At 41.0% G+C, this 17869-nt stretch overlaps 1 protein-coding gene across 1 annotated transcript in view; it reads left to right on the forward strand.

Moving 5' to 3' along the window:
- Nucleotides 1-17621: 17621 nt before the first annotated feature.
- Nucleotides 17622-17869, forward strand: part of ARFGEF2 (ADP ribosylation factor guanine nucleotide exchange factor 2) — a 52942-nt gene continuing 52694 nt past the window's right edge. Inside the window, exon 1 of the mRNA XM_064465161.1 lies at nt 17622-17630. The gene's annotated coding sequence lies outside the window, so the exon portion shown is untranslated. The remainder of the gene's footprint in view (nt 17631-17869) is intronic.

Consider the following 17869-nt stretch of genomic DNA (forward strand, 5'->3'; position numbering starts at 1 on the left):
TAATAATGCGAGCTTTTAAGTGGCATAAGGATAGAGACAATTATTGAATCTATTACCTTAAACACACAAATAATGTAATAAATCATCATATTCCTCAGGCTAAACCAAAATACCTCTTTGGATATTTTACCTTAACGGTGACTCTTCTGTCTTGACTGATCTTTATTCTAGTTGTTAAGTTTTCTATTCAGGAGAAAATTATGGCAGTCTAGCGTACACGATTGTCATCTTAAAATCTGATTGAGGCTTCATGGATATCATACTATATGAAATGAGAAAACAGCTTTTTAGTCAAGATACAGTTGCTGCGGGTCTGCAATATAAAGAAAATATCTTAAGATGCTTTCAGAGCTAGGTGCGGGAATTGCCGTTATCAAGTAACAACAGTATATTACTTTGTCATATCTCCTGATGTAGCCTTGGGTCAAGGTGTGCAGCATGCGCCTTCACAGACATGACCCTCGTGATATGCTGTAATGCCACTTTCTGCGACCTCATCAATGAGAAACGTTTCCTTTGCTCTTAGATCAGTCTGAAACGTGATTGCTCGAAATGGGAAGAAAAATGTGGGAAAGCTCTTGTCTCCCTAAAAATGGGGGGTCTGAGGGAAAAGCACCGAGGGGAAGGGAATGGCGAGGGGTAATTCTGGGTTTTATACAGATCTCGGCTGTACTGAGGAGCGCTATGGGAGATGGAAGAGCACCACGGCGCAGGCCTGAGACAAGGACCGGGAAGCAGAGTCTTCAGAAGGTCAAGTTAGACTCTAAATTCACTGGTTTTCTTTCAAGCTGATTATGTTTCAATTCTTGTTTCCTTCTGAAAGTCACTACGGCATTTTCCTTTATTTTGTTAGTATGTCTCCAGCTGATGTTTTTTTAAGAATCATCAAACGTTTTTTTCAGTTTGGGGCAAGTGGCAAAACTCTCTTCTGAAAGATCCTAACGGTTTAAATAACAATACACTGCAGGGAAAGATCAGCATCCCCAAAGCTATGCCCCCACCCTGTGGCCAAATGAGAAAGTTGTTAGCTTTAAAGTTGTTAATTTGTTAACTCTGTCTGCTGTGTTTGGCTCAGAAGTCTTACACTAATTTCATTTCCATAGCAAATGCTGAGGCGGGGGAAGAACACAGGCTCAGTAGGACGCTGGCTGAGCAACGCCTGAACCTCTGCGGTGTGCGTGCCTTTTCCGTGGCGTTGTGTATGAGCGCATTACTTCAAAACACTTTTCTAGCTTTACTGTCAGCATTAGAAGCATCGCTATGTAAGGATTTTTAAAAGGATGTTACTTGTAACTGGAAAGATTGAAATGGTAAGAAAAAAGTTTAAAATAAAATTAAAGGGAGAGTCTCCACTCTTTTTAGAAATGGTTTTCATTTAGCTGTAGGATAATTTTGATGAAGTGTGGAGGTTTTTTTTCAATTACCATTTATGTCCTTCCAAATTATCTCAGACATACACATAATCTTACTTCAGAATGGATATTTTCTTAGTTGCTAGCACGTCTTTTCACTTTAAAGGCAAAAATCTGTAATTAGCCGGCAAGCTTTTTTATTTTGAAAGGATATTTTGTGTTAACTGAATGAAGCTTCAGCTGAATATATGTTCCTTCTAGCTTGTTTTGTTTTTGCTTCTTTTCCATTTTTTATATTTTTAAAAAGGATGTAGTTTACAACTACTGTTCAGTTTTGAAGAGAATCTTCACTGCCACCATTTTTTCAAGTGAGTATTTCAAAAGCAAAATATGCTGCTACTTTGTAAAACAGTCAGGGAGTCAATGATCAGGAGGCTGACATATCAATTACAATGAAATTCACCATCTTTCCTGAAGATGTAATTAATTTACACGTGCTTGTGAGTTGTTTGGAGCTGTTATATTTGTACGTTGTCTACCTCAGTAACACCAAGGTGGTGAGGTCTCTACGTGGTATCACAATACCAAAGAAAATAGACATCACTTACGTGCTTGTCTGCGTACTAGCTGTATCCGCTCATATAGGAGAAAATGTGATTCACTGTTGCCTGCAGAAGGCTCTAGGAAAGCTGCCAGGCAGTTGTGTGGAATGTGATTGGGGTCCTATTTGCAGTAGAATAAGATTTAGAAATGCAGAATGATTGTAGAATTTGTTAGTATATACTTGTATACACTTTAGCCTCAGCAAGGGAGATGTGATTAACTACCCACCTGCCTCTTCCCCACTGTCTTTTTTTTGTTATTATTATTATTATTTTCCTTTAACCATTGTTATTCCCTTCTGAAAGGAACGTCCGTTTGTCAGGCTTCCCAAAAGCCGTTCTGAAGTTTGATGAAGTTAACAGGTGTTCTTTTTCCTAACTTTAGGAAATTTTGGATCGAATCCCTGTTTTGGGTTTATCAAAAAATCACCACACATGCTTAGCGTCAAAGTGACTTGATGACAAAGGCAGATGCTCAAGTACATCACACGGTCTGCACGACCCCTTGTCTGTGCACACACTGTGTAGATAATTCACATGAACCAATCCGATTTATTTATTTATTTATTTCTGTGGTGCTAAATAAACTCCAGCCTCACATGCTTTGATTTATGACAATGTTTATACAGCTTTTCAGTGGAATTTAGTACACCACAATTTCACAGTTTATTGAACCTCTCTGTGGTGAAAAGCATGTGAACAATAAGGAGTGTTGGGTACAGCGTTCATCTAAGACATGAGGTATCTGAACGTTACTTTCCCGTATTGATCTCCCTGGGTCTTTGAGTGAATGTTCTTATTGTTGTGTTAAAAGAGCCACTGAATTATAGGTTCCTGTACGTTAGTGTACAAGGTGGTTTGTCTGGGTCTCTCAGTGAATATGGCTCTCGAACAGTCCACGTATGGCAAGATGATAACTTTAAGAGAAGCTTAAAGCTGGGAGTGAGCTTTGTGTGGAGCTGCATACGAGCAAGTAAGCGCTGCAGAAAGGCAGGTGCCACAGAGCTGTTGCTCACATGATCACAGTTACACTGTCTCCAGATCTGGTACGTGATGTTCATGGGGCACCCTGAATTTACCATCTCGGTTCAGCATTTACTAATCCACAGCCCATTTCACTGAGCAGTCTAGAAATGCCCAAGGACTCATGGGAAATCGATAGGTCTGTTGAAATGTGGTACCTCAAAACAATTTTGATACTGATGCCCTGTGTATGACATACCTGGCTCGAGGCAGTTTAAGGATTTCCTGAGCTAGAGGTTGTCCCTGGACCGTTGTTTGTAATACCACCAATAGGCCTATTTCCCAGTGAATGCTCCTAAAGCCTTTTGCACACATTTAAACTTTTGGCTTTTCCAGCACTCTTTAGCAACTGGTTCCACATTAATGATGCACTGTATGAAAATAGTCTTTTCTTTAGCTTCAGACCTGGTAATTTAATTGGTTGCACCTTAACTTTAGTATTGCAAGAGATAGAGCTTAATCCCTGTCCACGCTTTAATCACCATTTAAGATTTTGTAGACCTTGAGTATATTTCCTTTCAGTGGTATCCACATAAAGGTAAAATGCCTTCATCTGTCAGACCCTTCTCATATTGAAGCCATTTTATAAATAAAGATGGTTCACCATCTTTATTGCCCTTCTCTCTACCTATAGCTGTTCTACTATATCCTTTTAGAGATAGTAGTAGTGGATTTCTGCAATACGTAATACATCCAAGATGTATGTGTCTCAGGGGTTTGCTCAGTGGTACCATGATGTTCGGTGTGCTGTTTCCATAAAGGTTCTGAAATGCTGCTTGTTTTCATGGCTGCTGCTGAGCAGAGAATAAACCCCGACTCCAGGAACTGTTCAGTGAATGGCAGTAGCTGATTTTAAAACCTGTCATTTTACTTGTAGATATGCAGTGTAATTCTAGAAACTTCCGCCAAAATAGTGTCATTAATAGAGATTTCCATCAGCGTAACTGAAATCAGATTCGGGCTTGTGTGTAGTGGGCATGAATCACCTTTCACCTATCCCTATATAATGCATTGCAGCTTACTGGTTCACTAAAGCCACTACTGATTTATTCTAGCTAAGAATTAATCCCTTTTATTTCTACAAGTAATTTATCTTCAAGCAAGATAGATAGCGATTGTTCGCAGTGAGCTTTGCAGAAATAATTTCTCAGGTTCTTACTCTGCGGGAACCTAGACTGCTAGTGGAGCATTTGCATTTCCTTTTCAACTTCAGCATAAAAATAACTTTAGAATAAAAATGCTCAGGTAACTTGACTGCAGAGTGACTTGGAGCAAATACAGAGAGGCTTAGAGTGAGCATGGAGAACAAAGAAACAGAATTGCTTGATAGGGTTGGGTAGAATTCTCTTTGATTAGAGGATAATATTGTACACACATTCAGTTAAACTCTGAAAGCACTTAATTAGGCTCATGGTGTGTGGCAGAAGGAGGTAAGTATTATTATGTCCATTTGAAAATGGGGAAACTGAGATAGAGACAGCTGAAGTGGCTGCCCAAGAACACAGTATCAATGTGTGCAAAACTGGAATTCAGGAATTCACGGTTCCCAGCTTTGACTTACAGAGCCCACACCAAGGGGCCCCCACAATGTCAGACAGGTTTCCAGTCAACAGCTCAGATTTTAACCATGGTATTATTCAGGCCATCGGTGAGTGCGATGAGACAGCAGTGCCTGAAGCTTGTGCTTCTCATTGGCTTCCCAGTGTACGTACTTACTTGATAATTCTAATACCGCAGAGAAAACCGAAGAGTAACACAACTTTATGACAAGAAGGATGCAGGATTTGAGAATAAAGAGGGAGACACTATAAACTCTATCATGGGACCTGCACACAGCATTTTGTAAAACGTTGTATCGCAGTTTCACTTAGCAGAGGGACAGCGCAGTGAGAGCGGACAGTTGTTTCCATCATAAGGTCAGGTGAGATGGATAAAACGTTTTTAACATATGCTGCTAATGAACTCACTAATTAATTGGAAATGCAGGCTATTCCCTTTTCAGTGAGCTTTGGTCAAATCCTAAATGCATATAATTGAGGAGAAGCATGTCTTACTTCATATATTCTATAATCAAGTGAAGACATACAATTTTTGAAGACACACTGGGAGGAGGTTGTATTTATTATTCGCTTCTCTGATAGCTCTTTTCTTTACACTGCCTGATTTACCTTTTATCATATTTCTCCTCTTTTGCTCTTCCTCAATCATCCCCACCCACTTAAAGCTAATCATGTACTAAAAAGTGCATAATTAGATTTTCATGGTGCTCTTTCCTGACATAATTTTTGATTATGTAATTAAGTGTTCTCATTGGGCTCTTGAACTGAGAGAAGATTTTTATTTAAATTAATCAAAGGTCTTGCTCAATTCAGGGTATTTTTAAGCAGTTTTGGTTTTAAGCAATATGCAGAAAGCATTTTTGTAGCTCCAGACATATAATGTTATGTGATATGCCCTTTACCCTCTAAAGTCAACAATAGAGAAACATTGTCTTGAGAGCAGGCTTAGGTACTTTTATCTAAAGCACCAGAACTAGGGGTGGGGAAAAGAAGATGCATCAAAATTCAGTATGCTTGAAGTAGGATGATTTTTTTTTTTTTAATTCTGCAAATTGGAAGTTTGTCAGATTTTGGTGAAATAGTCAATAAAACTGGGGTTGTTCAAAGTGATTTTTTTTTTCCCCCCATATGAGACCATTGACAAGTTTGCAATTCCTTACATTTTTTGCTGACAAATTAACAATCTTATGAAATTTATTGTTTTGGAAGAGTACTGAGAGAAGCTGCTGGAAGTTTTGCAGATTGTATTGCAATAAGTATCTGCCCTGAGCTAACACAACCAAGCAAATGTCAGATTTTGTATTTTTTTCCCCTGTAAGTACATGAAGAAAAAATAACACAAATGATGGTGCTTAATTTTCTTTATAAATTCTTCCTAACTGCATGTGTGTTATTTTCTGACATCTACATCTTACAGGAAAAGCCACCTACCTTCGTGTCAGCACAACCAACGTGTATAAAAAAAAAAAGTAGAGAGACTAGAATTATGCAGCCACTTCTAAACTCATGTGGTTTTCATAACTAGAGCCAGAAACAGTCTCCCTCATGCAACACAGATTTGAAGATCAGAGAAAACATATTTTATGAAGTACATGCTATCCAGCAGGCATCTGTCTGTCCATCCATCCATCCATCCATCCATCCATGCATCTGTCCGTCCATCCATCCATCCATCCTCTTCTCCAGTTCTATTCTCTGCTTTCTTTCCTGTGCCTCACTGGTTTGGAGGATGTAGATCTTGATTTTGGGGGCTAGGGATTGGCAATAGCTCAGCAATCTCTAGTCTGCTGGCTTTCAGCTGCAACATGTGTGTAAGACGTTTGATGGATCACTCAGATCATGCTTAAGTGATTGTCTCCGCTGGGGCCTACTCCCTGTGCTGGTGTGAGGGAAAAGAGCAAGACATCACATAACATGATGCTGCAACAGCTGCTTCTTTGGCACTCAGTGCTCCAGATGTATTTGGACAGAGATGTGGTTTCTGTTTTTTTTGCCTGCACCTGCAATTTTGGTCAGGTAGAAATTTTTTTTTTAATACCGGGGGACATGAGTAACCTAATATGCTTTTGTGAGATGATGTATGAAGTCTTCTCCAGTAAATACTAAGGGTAAGGGAGGTCTGCATTTGATAAACTTAAGATCTTTTACTGAGGATGGGCTGAACCAGTTAGATACCACATTAGCACAAAGTAGATAGCTTTGTCATAATACATAACTTTGCCATTTACAGTCTCCTGGCCATCTTGTATTTGGGGTAGAACTCTCTCCATGGATATTGTAGTGCACAAATTTTATATCCATAGGGCTGAATTAATATAATTGGGAAAAACTTAGTCCTGTATGTAGCTCAGGCTGTGGATTTATGGTTGGACTTGAGTCAGTCAGTGTGAGCTACCCTTTTTCCCCTTTCTACATTGCTTCATGTTTTCACCACCTCCTTTGTGACACTGTGGTGAACAGGATCAGGAACTGATCAGCTGCTTCAGCTGAAAATTAACCGGAAGGCAAACAAAGGTCCTTTTTTAGTCAGATTTGCTCGCTGAGTGGGGCAGTGTGCAACCCCCAAGAGCTACTGCTGGCAAGAGAGGAGGCATCAGGTCTTGTGGTAAGGGCAGGGCTGGGAGATGGGACTGCGTCCTTTGGCAGTAACTCACATGTAGGTCAGTTTAAAGCTCTTTGTGAAACTATAGCCTTACACTGCTGCGTGCATCAATGCCGGATGCAATCCATGGCGTTATAACCACTTATACAAGGTCAGTGCATGGGCTGTGAGCTCACAGTGTGGGAGTAGAAAGACATTCTGGGAAATCATCACCCAGCTCTAACAGAATGCTGAGTACAGCAGTCCCACTAGAGAACGGACTTTTTTTGCCTTATTGATCTTTTCAAAGGAGGCATTTTTTTCTCTTGCTGATTTTGTGCAGAAACACTAGAAGTAGGTGTAGCAATTAAAATGCTGTTAAACTGACAATATCGCTCATGAAATCACAGAACGCTTTCATTTGAGTTACAGGGTAAATGCTGTACAAGTCATAACAGGAAGCCAGTGATAGCAGATTAAAGTTAGGAGGAGGCCTATATGCTTTGCCACAGAAGATGGAACTTGGTGTAAACACTAATGGCCCAGAACACAGCATGCAGAAGGTCTTAGGCTGAAGATGGAAGGAAATGAGGTAGATCTGTATTTCTTGCAGCTTTTCTTAACAACCAAATTGCTTTAATGATGGCAAACGTGTCAGTTATAACTCCTTTGCTTTCAGAAGCTCGGTACTTTTGAGAAATCCTCATTTTGGCCTAAACCTTCTAGTCTAAGCTCAGAGGTAAAAAATATAAAGTTTTGTTCAGAATGCTTGACTGGAGCAGAAGTGAAAAAATACTCTTTCCTTCTCAAAACTGAAGAAAAAATATCACCATGTAGACATAATGCTATGCTGGAATTGCTTTTCAGGGGAAAAAAAAAGTTATTTTGAACTGAGTGTAGCTAACGTACTACAGAATGCTTTGTTTAAACAAAAAGTACTTACCGAAGTCTACGCTGTTTGTCTTCAGCATGCACGGTGTTTGGATTTTACTTCTCATAGGTGCACCCTGGTGTTAAGTGACTATGAAGTATAAAATGCTACGCATGTTTTCTCTTTCCCTTTCTCAGGATGTTGACTTGAACTAGATTGTGCAGCCAATTTTGCGCCTTTACACGCATTGCAGATCTCCTTGATTTACTAATGTAAGTACTACCAAGCCCTGAAATGGACATCCATAATCCAGGCTTTTCTGGAAGTCCTTGCAGTCTTCAGACAGCAGCCCTGAGCTCTGCCAGTCCCTGGGGAAGAAGGCAAAACGCCTTTTATGTTTGCTTTCTCCTAAGCACAAGGAGAGGAAACACCTTGTGTGCAGACAAAGCTTTCTCTTTCAATGGCTGGTGCTTTGGGCATGGCTTGCACTAGAGCTATATTGTAATTGTTCCAGCACCAAAATCCCCGCAGAGCCCCATTTTTCTTGTGCTCCTCTAGAGGGGTAGAAGTCAGTGGTTTTTTTGTGAATTTTAGGCTTTGGCTAGATCTGTGTTTGGTATGCACCAGGTTACAGCAACAAACAAAGCTTGTGCAAGGTAATCAGACAAATAGGCCAGCTGAAGTCATTGACAACACCCATATGCATAAGGGTGGAGGAGGGTGGGTTCAGTAAATCTGAGTCTCCACATGTCATTTGAATGACCTCTGATATGGAAATTATTTTTCCGCTCTACTGGCTGACAAAATTATAGAACCATTTCAGTTTCAACTTGAGCATGCTTCCTAATAACACCAGACCAAGACAGTTAACAGCTTCTCTCTTCTGTGTCAGTACAACATATTGCAACTAAAATCTGTATAGGAAGTTTCCTTAAAATGGTAGCCATGATTTAAGTAATGAAGCACAGAGATACAGGAGAAAACTAGAGCACTAAAATACTGGTTTTAAAAAGAAGGCCAAAAGAGCCAACATAATGATGAGACAGAGACTTCCAAGAAGGTTGTGGAAAAGTTTCCAGTGACAACAGCACAGAAAAATTATTTTGCACTTTATAACGGAACCAGTCCGGCAGGAAAGTGAAAGAATCAGTCCCATACCCCCAGTTTCTACACACACACTCTCTTCAGTTTTGTCAATATGTTTCTTTTGTTCCAGTAATATTTAGTCTCATAAAGTATTTGGGAAACACTGAAAGGACAGAGCAAATGAAGCTTAAATAATTAAGGGTCACTGGAGAGCTCCCTAGACCTGTTGGGTTACTACACGTGTTAATTCTGGCCCAGGAGGCAGAAGATACGAGAGAGGAAACCAGAACAAAGCTCCTTTTGTCTAAATGAAGATTCCTCTAAAGAATACCTAAAAGCAAATTGAGAATAAATGAATACAGTAATGAGCAGAGAGGGGAAGTCTTTCCTGCTGAGAGAAAGGAAACAAGTCTTCTTAAATCTGAATCAAGGAGCCAAGGAACTGTCTTGAACTGGCTTTGTGGAAAACATGAAGAGTTCTGCACATGCATGAATAAAAGCCATACTGTATGCTAAAAGCCAGGGACATTTCTTGATGACTCTGAGTTTCTTACAAGAAATTATGAGATATAAAGGTCAGATAAAAGGTCAGAGAGAAGGTAATTTATCAACTTAATTCCTGGCACTACTAATAGCTCTCAGTGTGACTGAAGTCACCCCACTAGTAAGAAAAATCAGGGCTGATACACAGGCGTGTGTGTCAGAGGTGGAGAGCAATTGCTAAAACCCTATAAACCTGCATTGTCCAAGCCCTTTCAGTTTAAGAAATTCTGACAGGATTTTGTTACATGGTAAACCAGGATCTTAGGTAGCTTAGCTTTCTGTTTCCTTCATTTTTACTGAATACAAGGTTTCTGCTAACAACATCTGAATAGTTACACTATTACCTATGTGAAGAGCAAAATACAATGCAAAAGGGGCTTTTCTGTGCACAAGATAAAATGCGTAACGAGTCAGCCTGTGGCATTCAGATACATGCAAGCCTAACTAGCGCTTCCGTGGCAAATAAAGTCTCATTATCACCTCTCAGACAGGAAAAATTGCGAGTGATTACCCAGCCCTGTGTCTTCCACCTCTCAGGCACGTCAGGCTGTGGGAGCTACTCAATTTCATTTGCGTCTTTCCACTCAATTAGACTTCTCACTCTGTAGTCAAAAGCAGTGACTGCCAAAAATATTTTTCCCATCTGATCTCTCACTTTGGCTGCTGGTTTTTAAAAATAAATACGCTCTTTTTTTTTTTCTTTTCCTTTTTTTTTTTTTAAAGACAAGTGATTTCTAATGTTTATATATATTTATGTAATTGTAGGCTTTTCTGGCCTAGATATGGTTCTAAAGACTATAAAAGGAAAACAGTCTCAAATTTTCAAGCCTGAGTATGTTAAGCTTCCTAAAATGACTGGTTTTAAGGCTGCTATCTCTGATAGCACATACTGACGTCGGTCAGTGGGAGCAGTGGGTGTTCAGTAAAACAGGTCATGAAGATAATCGTATTTGGATACGTGAAAAATTAGATTTAAAATCTGATATTCAGATTCTATTGCATCTCTGGTTGTCTGAACACTGTTATGTTCCTAGCAGATGCTATTGTTGTTATGTATTATTTGTTATTATAGCATAATAACAAATATGTTATTGAGCCAAATAACAATATGTTATTGCTATATGTAATGAAAAGAGACTGCAGTTCAGGACTGAGGGGTCTTTATCTGCTTCTGTATATCACACCTGAAGACGTAGTTTACAATACTAAGTCACGTGAGTCTTGTATTCCACTCAATAGGTACCAAACCACTACTGATTTCAGTAAGGAGCTCCTTCTGCCAGGACTACTGTTAAAAAAAAATTATATATCTCTAACTTTGTTTTGATTGAAATGTGTGATTTTAACAAAATTGTTCTGTGGGAGAAGTGTCTACTTTCTTTGGACGTGTTGCTGATCCTTTGAAATGTGAAAAATATGAAAACTGCAGGGTTTGGGTTTAGCCAAAGTATTAGTTTTTCAGATCTTTTTATTAAAAAGTCCAAGTTCCCTTGTGAGAGAGACAGCTGAAAATCTGTGCAGTCCTGTTGGCTTTATAAGGAAGGAAGAATTTAATTTTTATTGACTTAGAATTGTATAAATCTCACATATTCCATACATTGCTAATATCCTTGGTAAATTACCTCAAGGTAAAATATTAAGGTAAAAGGTAAAATATCAGCACTGTACAGAAATACGGATGTAATTTTCAGAGGCCAGACTGTGGAGGTAGAAGAGTGTCATTGCATTAGGGGAGTGCTGTATGTGGACTTATTACAGAAACAGCTGGCCTGATTTCCCTGGCACAGCACTGTGTAAATACAGCTATATTGCCTCTCCTGCCAAAGGATTTTTTTTCGTATCACGGCATTGCCCAGTGCTGTTTATACATATTGTCAGTGTCCTTTTCTCAGATTACAGAGCGTTCTTGGGTAGGGATGCAAGTTCATGTGACGCTGCTGGTAGTAAGTTGGTCAGAAAGATACAGAAGGTCTGAGATCTGGATTTGAAGAAAATAGTGGGAATGAGAGGGAGAGAATTGTATATAAACATCATGATGAAATGTCTTGCTAATACCACCTGAATACTCATATAAATACCCACTTAATAATTTCTTTTAGTAATCCTTCTGTTACCTCAATTTTCTGTTAGCAGTGGGAGAACTTTTTACCATCTGGATTTATTGATTTTAGGGCATGCAGTGTTGAACTTGAAAAAATTTAAAGAGCTGAGATAGTGAATCAAATGTGGAATCCCCTGGGAAATCCACTAGTAAGTACATTACTAGACAGCAAAGAAAACAGCTGGAAGCCAAGCAGAATAAATATAACCAGTCCCTATGGAAATTATTAAAAATGGACAGCAGAAGGGAAAAGACGATCTACAAGGAACTTCTGCTTATGCTGGACTGGGAACTGAGCTGCTGTACAGACCAGTGCTGTTTTCCCAAGAATTTTCCTGTCCATTCTGCATCTTTTTTTAGGGTGAGGTTTCCTTCCTAATGCAAAATATGTAGGAATATGCCAGTGGGGGAAGTGCTGTGAGGTTAGCCCTGTCAATCAGTGAGGAGCACCTGGCCCCTGGGCAGAAATCCAGAGAAGCTTCTTGCCAAGGAAGTAGCTTATACAAACTGTGAACTGTGTTCACCTGTTAGGCATTGTATGCTCTTGATTTATGTCTTGCACTACAGACGTATTTGCTACAACTAGCTCTTTACATCAGTTTAATAGTAATTCTTGTAATTGGCACTGAATTTACTTGCAAACACACGCATACAGACAACATGCATTCCTTCCTGGTTTCTCTGCCTTCTGTTCTATTTGAAAGCCTTTCCTTCCTTGTGTGCCTCCAACCATGAATACACATCATGCAATTAAACTCTGTATGCAGCAGAGTGCTATATTCAGTCATAACGTTGAGCTAGTCTGTGTTGGTATTGAATTAGCTAAATAACTCACATTCTCCCCTCAGAAAATGAGCTAATGTGATCTTACAATATTTTGAGAATTTTAAAACCTAGAAAATAGTTCTGAAAATGATACCAAACCCATTATTCTTTCACTTCACAGTTGCAAATTCTCATTTCAGTGTGGTGACAGCACTGTTTGCTGAGTGTGCCTAATTTGACATTAGAACTGTGTGTCTTGGGAGATTAAGACATTATGTGAGCTGGAAGACACTAAGACATTATGCCGTATGCTGGAAAGTGCAGGTGCATTTGGTGCTCAGGTGAAAGAAGTCCTCAGTGAGGCACTGTTCGAATGCGGACTAAAACTTTTTTTTATGACATATCAAGCAGGTAGAGACTTATCAGGATGGCAAAGCTGCTCCACTAATACCATGTCAAAACACCATCAAAAAGCACCCCTAAACATGTAAAGGGCAGAGCTTTTAGTCTCTTCCACCATTATTGTGTTAATGGCTATTCTTTGACAACCCAACTTTGTGTCCCAATTTTGACGTTTTTGCTTTTACTGTAGATGACTGTAAAGCAGACATACTGCACTCATGCAAATATATGTGTATCTGCCGTATTCACAGTACTGTTCCTAGCAGTTTGATTACCTGGTTGGTAGCTACTACGTTTGAAGGCTGCATATTATTTCTTCCGCATTTTGGGATCATAAATGGTTATTTGCGAAGAAGATTGATGTATTGTCCTGCTTGTTCTGAAGTTCCATGGAGTTTAACTCTGGAAATCCTAACACTGTCCTATCTGTCCAGGTCATTTAAAAATTAAATGTGTTTCCTGTTTTCTTACCAAAGTACAGAGGTGTTGGAGGAGTGGAGGAAAAAGAGTATGTGATCACATTTTTATGAGATCTCTGGATGAAATCATTCTAATTCAGTCTCCCTAGACAGAGCTATTTGGAGTGACATTCTGGTTAGAAACAAGCAATTTCTAGGCTCGACTTCACATATCCTGTCATTGAAGATATGCCACTACTGTTTTAGGAAGGTAGCCATGATTTCTGAGAGCATTTCTTTCATTTTCAAGGGGATGCATAGCTTTTGAGATTGGAGAGAAAATCTCCCAAGCATGAACCCTTACAATCAGAAGGCTAATACAGAACATACTAGTTCTAAAATCTGTAAAATCCCGTGCCTTTGAAGGCAACCTGATAGTCTGGGAAGCTGTGTTCCTGCTTCACAAATGCTTGGCTTTAGCACTGTAGAAAAAGTTAACCAGTGAACAAGGCTGCCAGGTTCTCACCATAGAAAAGTACCTTCTTCAGCTGCCACAGTAATCTTACCAGGACATGTTGACTCAATCTCACATTGGCACAGAAAGCAAAACCCTGGGACATATTTAATGTTTGTCTTTGTATATTGTGTTAAACTTCCACATGTGTTAAAATGTTAAAATAAGAAAGAGATTCTGATCCTATTTTCTGCTTTCTGTATCTTTAAATGAACAACTTGCTGTCTGCTGACAGAAGCTGTAGTTTGTTCTACACATAAATTACAGGTATGTGTTAGAGAAGGGGTCACATAAGAGACCTGTGTTTGTTCTCTGTTTCCTTCTTCAATCCGGAGTAAAATACTTTGTAGACTGACATACCAGTGTGAGTTTGGAGCATATGGAAAACACACCCAAACCACCAAGGGCTGAAAAAGATAATCTTATAGGGTGGGCAGTGACATATAAAGATAAGCCATAATCAAAGTCATCTAAGCCATGTTATCAACAAATGTTGAGGTTCCAGACAAAATATGAGCCAGATCTAAACCAGCCCTGGCCAACAAATTCTTTGGCATAAATCATTCTCCCATTCTGCCTCACTCTGAGCTCACTCCATGGTTGAACAGCACTACAGCGTGTGCAGTGTTCCAGCAGAGCCTAGAAATGGTTGTACTGGGCTGAGGCAAACCCACTTTACATGGCAGTGGGTCCTTATTAACTCAAGACCAGCTGTACTGTTCCTTGTAATTCTCTTTGGCTAGCTGGATTGCTAGCAAAACATAACATCTTGCAACTGGTATAGGAGACAAAGCAGATTTGTGGGAATGCTGTGAGATCCCCCAACTTCCTCGCCTTCTGAATGCATGCAACAAAATTACAGGGGATTTCACTGCTTACGAAACCAGTGTGCGCATTATTTTCTTGTCACTGTGGATCCCTTTCTGCTCAGAGCTCACAGCTCTCTGAGTGATTAACACTGTGACCTGGCTTGTGGCCTCTTCACAAGGCAATGGCAACGTACCCATGCTTTCTGAGCAAGTGAAAATCAGGTTACTTGAGGTCTTTCCCATGTGATTGACCATACTAAAAAGCATAATGCAACGAATTTGATTACCTCCAAATGTCTTCGTTGTGTTTTGGCTTTGTTTGAATTAGCTGGTGCAGAAAGGAAGTGATGCTTCTTTTTTTTTAATCGTTTACTCCTGTTTTTTATTACTTAGAGTAAAATATTACTTAACCATATACCTGTGCTAAATGGATTTCTAAATTCCCAGTGCAGCATCTAATAACAAGCATATGAAGCCATTGTAAGCATTTAACATTTTCTGTAAGGTAACACATAGAACATCATAAATACATAGAGGTCTGAAAGAGGTGGGGTCAAGATACCACCAAAAGTTAAGTGTCTGTCTGATATTGTGAGAACAAGTATCTCTTTATCTGGGAACTGTTAAAACTTTTAGAAACAGAAAGACGTATCATACTGTATACTAAGAACAGGGCAGTGTTTTATCATGCAGGAGTTTATATAATTTACTGTAAGAAAGCAGCCATATTACACTCATACGGGATCACAGTTTTTATTACACACCTCTGTACCTGGAGGCGGAGTCTGTTTTTTGTTGTATAGTGCCTGGCATGGAGCACAGTGTAATTTGGGTACAGAGTTGCAACACTTTTATTTTTTCCAAGTCGTTCCTCGCTCTCCCAGGCAAGATATCTAATAGGTGTTTGGCACTCCCATGCTATTTGGTTAGCAAACGTGCCACAAGTAGCCAGTGATGGTAAATTTTTATGATTTACATGTGCTGCCTCCATAACCATGTATGTAAGTCAGATATACGCTCTTCTGAAAATCTTCTCTTTTTTCATACATGTAAACACAAGTGTCAATGAAAACAGCCCAGTTGCTTTAAAATTACTGGGTGGATACAAGTCAGTGATCAATAGTGGAGTTAAAATGAATGTTGATTAGACGGACCCACTGTAGACAGTGTCACGTATATTACGGGTTTAAGGGAATGTAGCTGTGTTTTTGGCCTCATTTATTGTGGTGTGGTTTCCATGTCATATAATAGGGACAAGGTTGTGGTTCTGCTTATGTTCCCCACTGGGATCAGTGTCATAGACACAGCTACTGTTGACAGTGCTGTCCTAATTTCCCTGTGAGCAGTTCAGGAGGAGGTATTCACTGAGTATCTAACTTTTCCCAGGACAGCCAAGGCAGTTCAGAATCTTCAGGTGATTTAGCTCATTCCCTTTCTTGACACTTTCCCTTACAGTTTTTTTCTTCACCATCCATAATCACAAACATTCTGGAAATGCCTTGCTCAGTCACGAGCGGGGTTCCCCAGGGCTCAGTGTTGGGGCCAGTTCTGTTTAATACCTTTATCAATGATCTGGGCAAGAGGATCGAGGGCACCCTCAGTAAGTTTGCAGATGACACCAAGTTGTGTGCAGGGGGACCTGGACAGGCTGGATCGATGGGCCGAGGCCAGTTGTGTGAGGTTTAACAAGGCCCAGTGCCGGGTCCTGCCCTTGGGTCACCCCAACCCCAGGCAGCGCCCCAGGCCTGGGGCAGAGGGGCTGGGAAGTGCCCGGCGGAGAAGGCCCTGGGGGTGCTGGCTGACAGCCGGCTGGGCATGAGCCAGCAGTGCCCGGGTGGCCAAGGAGGCCACCAGCCCCCGGGCTTGTGTCAGCACTGGTGTGGCCAGCAGGGGCCGGGCAGGGATGGGGCCCCTGTGCTCGGCCCTGGGGAGGCCCCACCTCGAATGCTGGGCTCAGGGTTGGGCCCCTCGGGACAAGAAGGGCCTTGAGGGGCTGGAGCGTGTCCAGAGAAGGGCAGCGGGGCTGGGGCAGGGTCTGGAGCACAAGTGTGCTGGGGGGCGGCTGGGGGGGCTGGGGGGGTTTAGCCTGGAGAAGAGGGGGCTGAGGGGAGCCCTTCTCGCTCTCTGCAGCTGCCTGAGAGGGGCTGGAGTGAGGGGGGGGCTGGTCTCTGCTCCCAAGTCACCAGTGACAGGACGAGAGGGAACGGCCTCAGGCTGCGTCAGGGCAGGTTTAGGTTGGAGATGAGGGGAAATGCCTTCCCTGCCAGAGCGGTCAGACCCTGGCACAGGCTGCCCAGAGAGGTGGGGGAGTCACCATCCCTGGGGGGGTTCAAAAGACGTGTAGACGTGGCACTTCAGGGCATGGTTTAGGAAGCATGGTAGCGGTGAGTTAATGGTTGGATTTGATGACCCTAGAGGTCTTTTCCTACCTCAATGATTTTATGATTCTATGATTAGTAAAAAATGCAGAAAGCCCTCCCACCTGTCAAAGGGCATATAAGCACATTTAGAAGGGGCCTTCATGCTTCTCAGTTTGGACAGTTTTTGTGCTCATGTTCTCCTGCCAGCTTTCTGTGTTCACTTCAGTAAAACCTGGGAATTCAGGTGACCACACAGAGCTCATTGTTTCGTAGCTAGTGGGTGGGAAGCTAGCGTCTCTAAGACGCTGTCTTTTCCATAGACAGACAGTAGGACGGGCAGCTGGGTGAGCCCCACAGCAAGGGAGGGAGGCTTACTCTTCCACATGCTCACCTCAGTGTTTGTGCTTGACTGCATGGGCACTTGAGCCATCTAATTTTTAACAGCATAAATTAGTAGAGGGGGGGTTATCTGGGACCCCGGGAAGGGGGCCTAAAGTGCTATGATCAGAAGCAGAAAAATGTTAGTAATTAAATCAACATTGAAAGGACTCACAGTTTACAGCAGCCCTTCACTCAGGCTCTGATTTCACATGTGTAGTAATTAACACATCCTGTCTCGTTGCATTCTCATTTACGTGGTACTGCAAGCAAAATCAAGCTACAGCTGAAGGAGGACAGAGTGGTTTAAAATATCTGAACCCATGGTGGGAAGTAGTCTTCTCGCTCAGACAGACTCTAAATGTTTCAAAATAACTGCTAGACTATTCTTAAGCAGTAGTCATATAAATAGTTACAGAACATCACTAGGAACATTTAAACCACAACCCGGCACATCAGCATGACCAATATATTAGTCATATGTGATTTAGGTATGCAAGTGGCTTTGGTTATGACATCAATGGA

The sequence above is a fragment of the Phalacrocorax carbo genome, chromosome 14, assembly GCF_963921805.1.
Source record: "Phalacrocorax carbo chromosome 14, bPhaCar2.1, whole genome shotgun sequence".
NCBI lineage: Eukaryota > Metazoa > Chordata > Aves > Suliformes > Phalacrocoracidae > Phalacrocorax > Phalacrocorax carbo.